Below are 12,169 nucleotides of genomic sequence, written 5' to 3'. Positions count from 1 at the left end.
GGTGTCCCTGAAGGAGAAGAGAAGGAAAAAGGGGCAGAAAGTATAATGGATGATATAATCACTGAGAGTTTCCCAACTCTTATGAAAACATAAAATTACAGATCCAAGAAGTGCAGTATGCCAAAAACAGAATAGATCCAAATAGACTTACTCCAAGACACTTACTGATCAGATTCTCCAATGTCAAAAACAAAGAGAATTCTGAAAGCAGCAAGAGAAAAGTGATTGATCACATGAAATGGAAGCTTGATAAGACTATGTATGGATTTCTCCTCAGAAACTATGAAGGCAAGAAGGCACTGGTATGATATATGTAAGATAATCAAAGAGAAAAACTGCAAACCAAGAATTCTATATCTGGCAAAACTGTCCTTCCAAAACAAGGGAGAGTTTAAAATATCTTCAGACAAGCAAACACTGAGAGAGTTTGTGAACAAGATACCTGCTCTACAAGAAATACTAAAGGGAGTGCTATAGACTGATAGGGAAAGAAAGGATAGAAAAGTTTGGAGAAGAGTGTAGAAATGAAGACTATTGGGAAGGGTAAAAGGAGAGAGAGAGAAAAAATAAGATATGATGTATAAAATCCCAAAGTCAAAATGACTGAAGAAAGCACTGCACTTACAGTAATAACATTAAGTGTTAATGGATTAAACTCCCCAATAAAAAGACATGGAATGACAGAATATATTAAAAAAGAGGACCCATCTATATGCTGTTTACAGAGACTCACATTGGCACAAGGACAAAAACAGGTTGAAAGTGCAAAGTTGGAAAAAGATATTTCATGCAAAAAACAACCAGAAAAGAGTCAGAGGAGCTATATTAATATAAGAGAAATTAGACTGAAAATGTAGACTATTAAAAGAGGCAAAAAAGGATATTAAATGTTAATACAATGGACAATTGATCAAGAATACATAACAAGCATAAATATTTATACACAAGTCAGAGTGCCCCAAAATACATGAGGCAAACACTGACAACACTGAAGGGAGAAGTAGACACCTCTACAATAATAGTTGGAGACTTCAAATCACCTCTGTCATCAATGGATAGATCATCTAGACAGAGAATCAATAAGGAAACAGAGATGTTGGGTTGTATGATACATGAATTAGACTTAACAGACATTTATAAAACACTACACCACACAACAGCAAGATACATATTTTTCTTGAGTGCTCATGGATCATTCCCCATGATAGACCAAATGTTGGCTCACAAAGCAGGTCTTAATAAATTTAAAATTATTGATATTATGCAAAACACTTTCTTGCATTATAATGGAATGAAGTTGGATATCAATAACAGGTGAAAGCTGGAAAAGTCACAAATATATTGAGGCTAAACAATACTCTCTCTCTCTCTCTTTTTTTTTTTTTAATCTTCATTTTATTGAGATATATTCACATACCACGCAGTCATACAAAACAAATCGTACTTTCGATTGTTCACAGTACCATTACATAGTTGTACATTCATCACCTAAATCAATCCCTAACACCTTCATTAGCACACACACAAAAATAACAAGAATAATAATTAGAGTGAAAAAGAGCAATTGAAGTAAAAAAGAACACTGGGTACCTTTGTCTGTTTGTTTCCTTCCCCTATTTTTCTACTCATCCATCCATAAACTAGACAAAGTGGAGTGTGGTCCTTATGGCTCTCCCAATCCCATTGTCACCCCTCATAAGCTACATTTTTATACAACTGTCTTCGAAAAACAGTACTCTCTTAAACAACTAGTGGGTCAAGGAAGAAATTGCGAGAGAAATTAGTAAATAACTTAAGGAAATAGAAAATGAAAATACAACATATCAAAATATATGGGATGCAGCACAGGTGGTGCTGAGGGGGAAATTTATTGCCCTAAAGGCCTACATTAAAAAAGAAGAAAGAGCAAAAGTTGAGGAATGCACTGTTCACCTGGAGGAAGTAGAGAAAGAACAGTAAATTAATGCCAAAGCAAACAGAAGGAAAGAAATAACAAAGATTAGAGCAGGAATAAATGAAATTGAGAACATGAAAACAATAGAGAAAATCAACAATACCAGAAGTTGACGCTTTGAGAAAATCAATAAAATCAGTGGACCCTTAGCTAGGCTAACCAAAAAAAGAAAGAAAAAAAAAAGAGAACCAATGCAAATAAATACAATCAGAAATAGGAAAGGAGAAATAACTACTGACCCTGCAGAAATAAAGGAGATAATGAATGTGTACTATGAGCATCTATATGCTAATAAACTCAGATGAAATAGGCAACTTCCTAGAAAAGCATGAACAAACATTGACTCAAGAAGAAATAGGTGACCTCAACAGACCAATTACAAGTAAAGTGATTGAATCAGTCATCAAAAAGCTCCCAAAAAAGAAAACTCCGGTACCAGATGGTTTCACATGTGAATTCTACCAAACATTCAAGAAAGAATTATTACCAATTCTACTGAAACTCTTCAAAAAAATTGAAGAGGAGGTAAAGCTACCTAACTCATTCTATGAAGCCAACATCAGCGTAATATCAAAGCCAGATCAAATATGCTACAAGAAAAGATAATTATAGGACAATCTCTTTAATGAATATAGGTGCAAAAATCCTCAACAAAATACTTGCAAATCAAATCCCCCAGCATAGTAAAAGAATTATACAACATGATCAAATGGGATTTATTCCAGGTATGCAAGGCTGTTTCAACACAGGAAAATTAATTAATGTAATGTACCACATCAATAAATCAAAGCAGAAAAACCACATGATCATCTCAATTGATGCAGAAAATGTATTTGACAAAATTCAACACCCTTTCTTGAAGAAAACACTCAAAAGGATAGGACTAGAAGGGACCTTCCTCAATATATATTTTTATATATTGACCCTGCAGAAATAAAGGAGATATGAATGCTTTTTGATGACTGATATAAAAAAAAACCATAGCTAACATTATACTCAGTGGGGGAAAGACTGAAATCGTTCCCACTAAGATCAGGAATAAGCTAAGAGTGCCTACTGTCACCATTGTTATTCAGCATTGTGCTGGAAGTTCAAGTTAGAGCAGTTAAGCTAGAAAAAGAAATAAAAGGAATCCAAATTGGGAAGGAAGAAATAAAACTTTCACTGTTTGCAGATGACATGATCCTTTATGTATAAAATCCTGAAAAATCTGCAAAGCTACTAGAACTAGTAAATGAATGCAGCAAAGTGGTAGGCTACAAGATCAACACGCAAAAATCTGTAGCGTTCCTATACACTGGTAATGAGCAAAATGAGGAGGTAATCAAGAAAAAAATTGCATTTACAATAGCATCCAAAAGAATCAAATATTTAGGAATATCTTAACCAAGGCCACAAAAGACCTATACATAGAGAACTAAAAGAAATCGCTAATGAAATTCACAGAGGATTGAATAAATGGAAGGACATACTGTGTTCATGGATTAGAAGACAAAATAGAGTTAAGATGTCAATTCTATCTAAATTGACTTATAGATTCAATGCAATACCAATTAAAATACCAACAACTTACTTTGCAAAGATAGAAAAGCAAATAAGCAAATTTATTTGGAAGGGCAGGGTGCCCCAAATGGCCAAAAATATCTTGAGGAAGAGGAATGAAGTGGGAGGTCTTACACTACCTGACTTTAAAGCTTTTTACAAAGGTACAGTGGTCAATAAAGCATGGTACTGGCATAAAGATAAATATACTGACCAATGTTATAGAGTTGAGTGTTCAGAAACAGACTCTCTCACCTAAAGACAATTGATCTCTGATAAGGCAGTCAAGCCAATGCAAGTGGGACAAAGCAGCCTCTTCAATAAATGATGTTTGGAGAACTGGATATCCATATCCCAAAGAATAAAAGGGGACTCCTGTCTCACATCTTATACAAAAATTAACTCAAAATGGATCAAAGACCTAAACATTAGAGGTAAGACCATAAAACTTTTAGAAGATAACGAAGGGAAATATCTTAAAGATCTTGTGATAGAGGTGGTTTCCTAGACTTTACACTCAAAGCATGAGATATGACAGAAGAAATAGATAAATGGGATCTCCTCAGAACTGAATTTTTTTGTTCATCAAAGGAATTGTCAGGAAAATAAATGGGCAGCCTACACAATGGAAGACAAAATTTGGAAAGCACATATCAGATAAGGATTCAATATTCAGAATATATGAAGAGATCCTACAACTCAACAACAAAAAGACAAACAACCCAATTAAAAAATAGGAGACATGGACAGACACTTTGCTGAAGAGGAAATACAAAAGGTTCGAAAACATATGAAAAGATGCTTAACTTCACTGGCTATTATGGGAATGGAAATCAAAGCACAATGAGATGCTATCTCACACCTACTAGAATGGCCATTATCAAAAAAATACCCAGAAAATTACAAGTGCTGGAGAGAATGTGGAGAAAGAGGCACACTTAATTCACTGTTGGTGAGAATGTAGAATGATGCAACCACTCTGGAAGGCAGTACAGAGGCTTCTCAGAAAGCTAAGTATAGAATTACCATATGATCCTGCAATCCCATTACTAGGTATATACTCAGAGTAACTGAAGGCTTGGACACAAATGGACATGTGCATAGTGGCATTATTCATGATTGCCAAGAGATGGAAACAGCCCAAATGCCATCAAGAGACTAGTGGGTAAACACACTGTGGTATATTCATATGGTGGAATATAACACAGCTGTAAGACAGAGTAAAGTCATGGAACATATAACAATGTGGATGAACCTTGAGGACATTATGTTGAGCATAGTTAGCCAGAAACCAAAGGACAAATACTGTATGGCCTCACTTATATGAACTAACATTAATGAGCAAACTTTGAGAGTTAAAGCTGAGAACACAGGTCATCAGGAGACACAAAGAGGGTAGAGATTGAGCATTTGATGCTGAAGGAGTATAGAATTTTCAACAGGATTGATTGTATAGATCTAGAAATGGATAGCACAATAATGTGTGACGGTAGTACAATATTGTAAGTACATGGAATAAAGATGATTGTGAGTATGGTTGAAAGAGGAAGGCTAGTGGCATGAATGACACCAGAAGGAAAGACAGAAGATAAAGACTGGGACTGTATAACTAACTGAAACCTAGAGTGGTCAATGTTGGTTAAGTGTACAAAGATAAGAATATTTTTATATGAGGGAGAAGAAATGAATATCAACTTTGCAAGGTGTTGAGAATTGGATGGTATTGGGGAAAAATGCAATCAGTGCAAACCAGAGTCTATATAGTTAACAATAATATTATTATATGTTTTCATTAATTGTAACAAAGGCAGTGTACCAGAGCTAAATTTCTATAAGAGAGGGATATAAGGGAGGATATGGGATTCTTGGTGGTGATGTTGTCTGACCTTTTTATTGTATGGTATTATTTTGTATTGTATAGTATTTTCATTTTTTCTTTATTGTTTTGTCTTTTTTTCATTTTCTTTTTCTTTTTTTGTGTTTTCTTCTCTTCCTCTTTCTTTCTGGAAGAAGAGGAAATATCCTTATATAGATTGTCGTGGTGAATGCATAGCTATGTGATTATACTGGGAATTATTGATTGTTTACTTAGGATGGAATGTATGGTGTGTGAATTAAACAGTTTAAAAAATAAACAGAGGGATACAAATGCTGAAGAAAATGTGGAGAGAGGGATGTACCTAATCACTGTTGGTGGAGAAGTAGAATGGTGCAGCCCTTCTGGAGGGTAGTGTGGTCCTTCCACAGGAAGCCAGGTATGAGGTTGCCATATGGTCCTGCAGGAAGAACTGAGAGCAGGGACATCAATGGACATTTGCACACTTGTGTTGATGGTGTCAGTATTCATGATTCTCAGTGACTGGAGGTGGCCTAAAGGTACATCGACTGATAAACAGAATGGTGAACTGTGGTGTGAACATACAATGGAATAATGAGTGGCTATAAGAAGGAATGAAGTGAGGTATGCAAGTAGGTGAATGGACCTTGAGGACAGTACGTTGAGTGAAATAAACCAGAAATGAAAAGACAAACATTATAACACCTATAGTTTACACAACTATAATGTGCAAACTCTGAGAATTCAATCTGAGAGCATAGGTTATCAAGGGGAAGGCTTATGGTAAAGGTTCCTAGATTTAAGCTCTTACAGCAGTTATGTCTGTTCATTGAGCTGTAATGATTATTTCTAAATTCTGAGATGCTGAGCTCTTTGTGTATAACCTGTTTGGTCCCTGGAACTTCAGGTATCTCTGTGACACCTGAGACTTAGAGCCAGAGCTTGGCAGCTATGAATGGCAGCATTACCCCGTAAAGCAAATGTTAAAGAAGCTGAAAAATAGATCAGACTTCAATCAGAGATATGAATCAAATGGGCTTGATTAGGACTATGGAAATTCAGACTAAAGGGAAAAGGATGATATTGACTGTGTTTTAAAACTTCACCTTCTGTTTGGGACCAAAGGAAGAGATATTTATTTGGTGGTAAATCTGTATTTTCTGTTGCACACTATATAATTTAACTTATATGGTCAGTTTATTTAACCACCATAAAACTACTCGGAACCTTAAACAGGTTGTGAGGTCTCATTGGTTTCTACAGGTTAATTGGAAGCCCAATACATCCCAGAATAATTTGGGCAGGGAATAAAATAGTATTTGCAAAGCCCCCTTGAGGGACTGAGGAAAAAATGTGGAAATACTAAACTTCCCCACCTAGGCAATTCCTTATATTCTTGCAAGCATTGTGGACTACCAATTTAGTCATCTGATCCCTTAATCTTGGGGCCTGCCCTTATGAAGATTGTTTTCCTGCAAAGGAGAGGCTAAGTGTGCTGGATTGGATGTATTATGTCCCCCCAAATGCCATGTTCTTTAATGCAATCTTGTGGAAGCAGAGGTATTATTGTTGACTAGATGGGAATCCTTTGAGTGTTTCCATGGAGATGTGACTCAGTCAACTGTGAGTGAAACGTTTGATTGGATAATTTCCATGGAGATGTTACCCTACCCATTCAGAGTGGGTGTTAATTGGGTCACTGGAGTGGTATAAAGGAGGTCACAGAGAGAGGGAACTCAGAGCAACTGAGAGTGACATTTTGAAGAGCAGCTGCAGCTAAGAGAGGACAAAACGCCCCAAGAACAACACTTTGGAGAACACCATTTTGAAACGCAACCTGGGAGCAGGCAGATACCAGCCACATGCCTTCCCAGCTAACAGAGGTTTTCCAGATGCCAATGGCCTTTCTCCATTGAAGGTACCCTTTGTTGATGTCTTACCTTGGACACTTTATGGCCCTAAGACTGTAACTTTGTAACCAAATAAACCCCCTTTATAAAAGCCAATCCATTTCTAATGTTTTACATAATGGCAGCATTAGCAAACCGAAACACTAAGCCTACTTATAATTGTGCCTATGTGTCATCCCCAGAGAACCTCTTTTGTTGCTCAGATGTGGCCTCTCTGTCAAGCCACCTCAGCAGGTGGACTTGCTGCCCTCCCCTCATGTGGGACATGACTCCCAGGCATGTAAATCTCCCTGGCAAAGTGCAATATGATGCACAGGGATGAACATGAACCTTGCATCATAGAATTGAGTAAGACTCCTTTACCAAAAGGGGGAAGGGAAATAAAAAAAAATAAAGTTTCAGTGTCTGGGAGATTTCAAATGGAGTTGAGAGGTTATTCTGGAGGTTATTTTTCTGCATTATATTGATACATCATTTTATTGTATAGTATATTAGAATAGCTAGAGGGAGATACCTGAAACTGTTGAACTGTAATCCAGTAGCCTTGATTCTTGAAGATGATTGTATAACTGCATAGCTTTTATGGTGTGACCATATGATGGTGAAGACCTTGGGCTCACACTCCCTGTTTCCAGTGAATGGATGGATTAGTAGAAAAATGGGGAAAATTTTAAAATGAATAATAGGAAGGGATGGTGGTGATGGGATATTTTGGGTGTTCTTTTTTACTTTTGTTTTTACCTTTATTTTAATTTTTGTAGTAATGAATATGTTCAAGGGCTGATTGTGGAGAGGAATGCATGATGATACTGTGAACAATTGATTGTACACTGTGGATGACTATGGTATGAATATATCACAATAAATTGTAGGGGGAGATATATCCAGAATATATAAAGAAAACCTTCACTTTACCATTTAAAGACCGTCAACTCAATTAAAAAAATGGGCAAAAGATTTTAACAGACATCTCTTCAACGAAGATATGCAAATGGATAGAAAGCACATGAAAAAATTCTCAACCTCATTAGCTATCAGTGAAATGTAAATCAAAACCACAGGGTACCATTTCACACCCATTAGAATGTTTGCAATTAAAAAATGAGAATAATTGGTGTTGGAGAGGATGTAGTGAAATAGGAACACTCTCTCATTGCTGGTTGCGATGTAAAATGATGCAGCTGCTGTGGAAAACAGTTGATGTTTCCTCAGAAAGCTAATTATGGAATTACAATATGACTCGGCAAGCCCAGTACTAGGTATGTACCCAAAGGAAAGGAAAGCAGGGACTCCAACAGATGCCCACATACCAATCTTCATAGCAGCATTATTTACAATTGCCAAAAGAAGAAACCAACAAGTGCCCATCAACAAATGAATGGATAAAAATTGTGTATATACATACAATGGAATATTATTCCGTTCTAGAAAGGAATGAAGTCTAATACATGCGACAACTTAGATGAACCCTGAAGACATCATGTTGAGTGAAATAAGCCAGACATAGACAAACAAATATTGTATGATCTCAGTGATAGGAAACAAATTGGAATGAACAGACTCACAGGGTCAGAATCTAAAATATAGGTTACCAGGGGAAGTTTGGAGCTACGGAGTGGGAAGTTGCAGTTTAAAGTGTACGATGATCCTGTTTGGAATGACGGAAATGTTTTGGTAATGGATTGCATTGATAGTAGTACAACATTGTGAACATAATTAACAGCATTGCAATTTATTTATGAATAATAATTAGGGGATATGTTAGATTTTTATATATGGTAACATAATAAAATTTTTTTAAAAATCCATGGAAATACACTACAGAAACAGTAAGTCCTAAGTTAAACCATGATCTTTAATTAATATTACAATTATAAAAATGTCCTATCATCAATTGTAACAAATGTTCCACACCAATACGAGATATTGGTGGTGGGGTGGTATATGAGAATCCTGTAGTTTGTGCATGATTTTTCTGTACACCCACAACTTCTGTAACAAAGACAAAGAATGAGGGAAAGTTTAAGACATTCTCAGATAAACAGAAGCTGAAGGAGTTCATCACCACTGGATAGGCCCTACCAAAAATGCTAAAGAAAGTTCTTCAGGTTGAAAGGAAGGGACACTAAACAATAGATTGAAGCTGCATGAATAAAGAAAGATCTCTGGTATAGGTAACAATATGGGTAAATATAAATGCCAGAGCTACTATGTATTTGTCTTATAGCTCCATTTTTTTTTAGTAAAGGATTTAAGATGCAAATGCCTAAAAAGTAATGGTAAATCAATGACTTTGGACTCATTATGTATAAATAAGTAATTTTTGACAAGAACTACTTAAGGGGGGTGGAGTTAGAGAGCAATAAGAAGGTAGTTAGTGTACGCTATCAAGTTAAGTTGGTATCAGACTAAATGAGATTTTATAGATTTAGGATGTTAAGCATAATAGGTACAGGATTTCTGTTTGGAGTGATAGAATTTTGGTAAGGGATCATGATGAGAGTTGTGAAACATGTGAATGCAATTGATCCCACTTTTATGCTTGGGAGTGTTGAGATGGGAAAGTTTGTACTGTATATATGTTTCCACAGTTTAAAAAAAAGAGCAACTAAGGAGACAACGACAATTAAATGCAATGCATGACCCTGGACTGGATCTTATAATGGAGGAGAAAAGGCTCAAAAGGACATTATTGGGACATGTGAAAAAAATTGGAATATAGACTGTGAACTTTATATCAGTGTTAAATTCCTTGAACTGGAGAACTGAACTTAAGGGGTTACATAAGTGAATATCCTTGTTCTTAGAAAATGTTCAGGGAAGTATGGGTTCATTGAGTATGTATTCTACTCTCAAATGTTTAAAATTTTATATAATATATATACACACACACACACACACACAGATAGATATATATATTATATTATATTTTATATAATATATATACACACACACAGATTGATCGATAGAATGATGCATAGACAGATAAATAGAATGATACAGCAAATGTGAAAAAATATAGATTTGGGTATCTGTGTGTGGGGGGGGTATGTTGGACTTATGTGGGTTCCCTTACTAGTTTTACAACTTTTCTGTAAGTTTGAAATCGTCTTAAAATTTAAAGTTTAAGAAAAAGCATCAAAGAACCTTTTAAGTTGAATACTGTGGTTATTCTGTGGTTAATACTGAGGTATTTTAAGCAGGGCAGCAACTTTGTCACTTTTACATTTTAATTAGGTCACACTGGCAGCAGACAAAGGGAGAATGGGTCGAAATAAAACAGACTTGGAATCCAGAGCTTTTTAGGCTGTTGGAAAACTTTTGGGGTCTGTCCTTAGAAAGGAAGGAAGAAAGAAAGAAGAAAGCAAGGGAGGAGGAGTGGGGGGGGGGGCAGCGAGGAGAGGGGAGGGGATAGAAGAAGGTGGTATCTATGTCCTGGCTTTCAAACTTTGTACTATATTAGAGTCATCTGGGAGTCATCTGGGGAGTTTTAAAAAACATTGTTGCCTGGGTCTCACCCCTGAGATTCTGATTAGTTGGTATAGAGTGTGGCCTGGGCATCAGTATTTTTAAAAAGCTCTCCAAGGAATTCTAATAGTGCAACAAAGTTTGAGAACCACCTATCTATGTTTCAGTAACTGAGTAAGTGGTAGTTTTCAACATCCTACTTATATGGCACCAAGAAGTGGACAAAGTGAAATAGATGTGTTCTAACTAGGGCAAAGTAGGACAGTTACCTCTTTTGATCAGGGCATTATTCTTCTTTATTAGTTAAAAGTCAAGTAGAATTTAATTCCAATTTTGGTAGTGACATTACATTGTTTCATGCAGTAAGTTTGCAGTTAACTAAAATTCACAAGCTTCTTTCATAAGAACTACTGTTGAACAAAGTCTCCTCTTTCCCCCACTTTCCTGTTGACTTTTTTTTTTTTTAACCTAAATATAGGTCTTTAATTCAGCTATATTTATTGTTACCTTATTACGTTTAGCCCATGGTTCACAAAATCTTGAGCCTGTAATCCGGTAAACCCCTCTAAACTTTGACATCCATAGATATAAACATGCCTTCTAAGTCAGTTATACCAAGTTATTGATGACGAGATATTAAATAGAACAAGAACAATAATTACTGAGTTCCAACAGAGTAGAGTGTTCTGCTAGACGCCTGAGTGTGTATGTGTTCGTGTGTGTGTGCATGCTTTCAGGGTGGAGGAGCGGTTTACAAAGAAATGCTTTCCCAGTTTTACAATTTGTATGCTTACATTTGGAGCGCAGGGAAAATATTTTATTAAAAGATCCTGGGAGGACTAGTTGGGTGAATTCTGCTTCTGTGAGTGCCTATAATATTTCAGGAAGTGGTCCTCTCTTTAGGAAAATCTGTTGCATTTTTCACTACCTTACATCCACCCAAGATAGCGTGAGAATTCTTAAGCTTTTGATTTACAAAAATTCTCTAAGAAATCTCCAGATAAGGCCCAATAGAAATGTTCATTGAAAGGTATTATGTCAGCAGGTCTTTTACAAGCTGTGGTCTACCATATGCTGAGGATAGGTCTGTGAAATGACCACTAATGTCACTTTGTTTGGGTAAAAATGCTATTTAAGTTTTTGGAGTTCAATAAAAGCCTTTTGTTTAGAGCATTTTGACTTCAACCCCAAGGGTCTGAAGATGTCAGAAGTCCAAATATTACCAAACAATAAAGCACTTGTTAAACTAAGGAACATAAATACTGTTTTCCTGAAAACTGATGTCTAGCCACAGATAAACTGTGCAACTTGCTAAAATACTTTCGTTGGATTTCATTTAGAAGAACTCTACCAGACAGAGGCTTTTGGGCTAAGATCTTTTACTATAGATTTCCTTCCTAAAATGAAAATACCTGAATTGTGGACTTCAGCAAGAAAGGACTATGTAAAATTCAAAGG

The 12,169-nt window shown here is 36.0% G+C and overlaps 1 long non-coding RNA gene across 3 annotated transcripts in view; it reads left to right on the top strand.

Annotated features, from left to right (window-relative positions):
• The window catches only part of LOC119506343, a 222,329-nt gene that overhangs the window by 177,614 nt on the left and 32,546 nt on the right, over nt 1-12,169 (top strand). The gene's annotated exons all lie outside the window — the stretch shown is intronic.

Source organism: Choloepus didactylus, chromosome 11, assembly GCF_015220235.1.
Source record: "Choloepus didactylus isolate mChoDid1 chromosome 11, mChoDid1.pri, whole genome shotgun sequence".
NCBI classification, from domain to species: Eukaryota; Metazoa; Chordata; class Mammalia; order Pilosa; family Megalonychidae; genus Choloepus; species Choloepus didactylus.
This window is presented reverse-complemented; position numbering and strand designations above follow the sequence as displayed.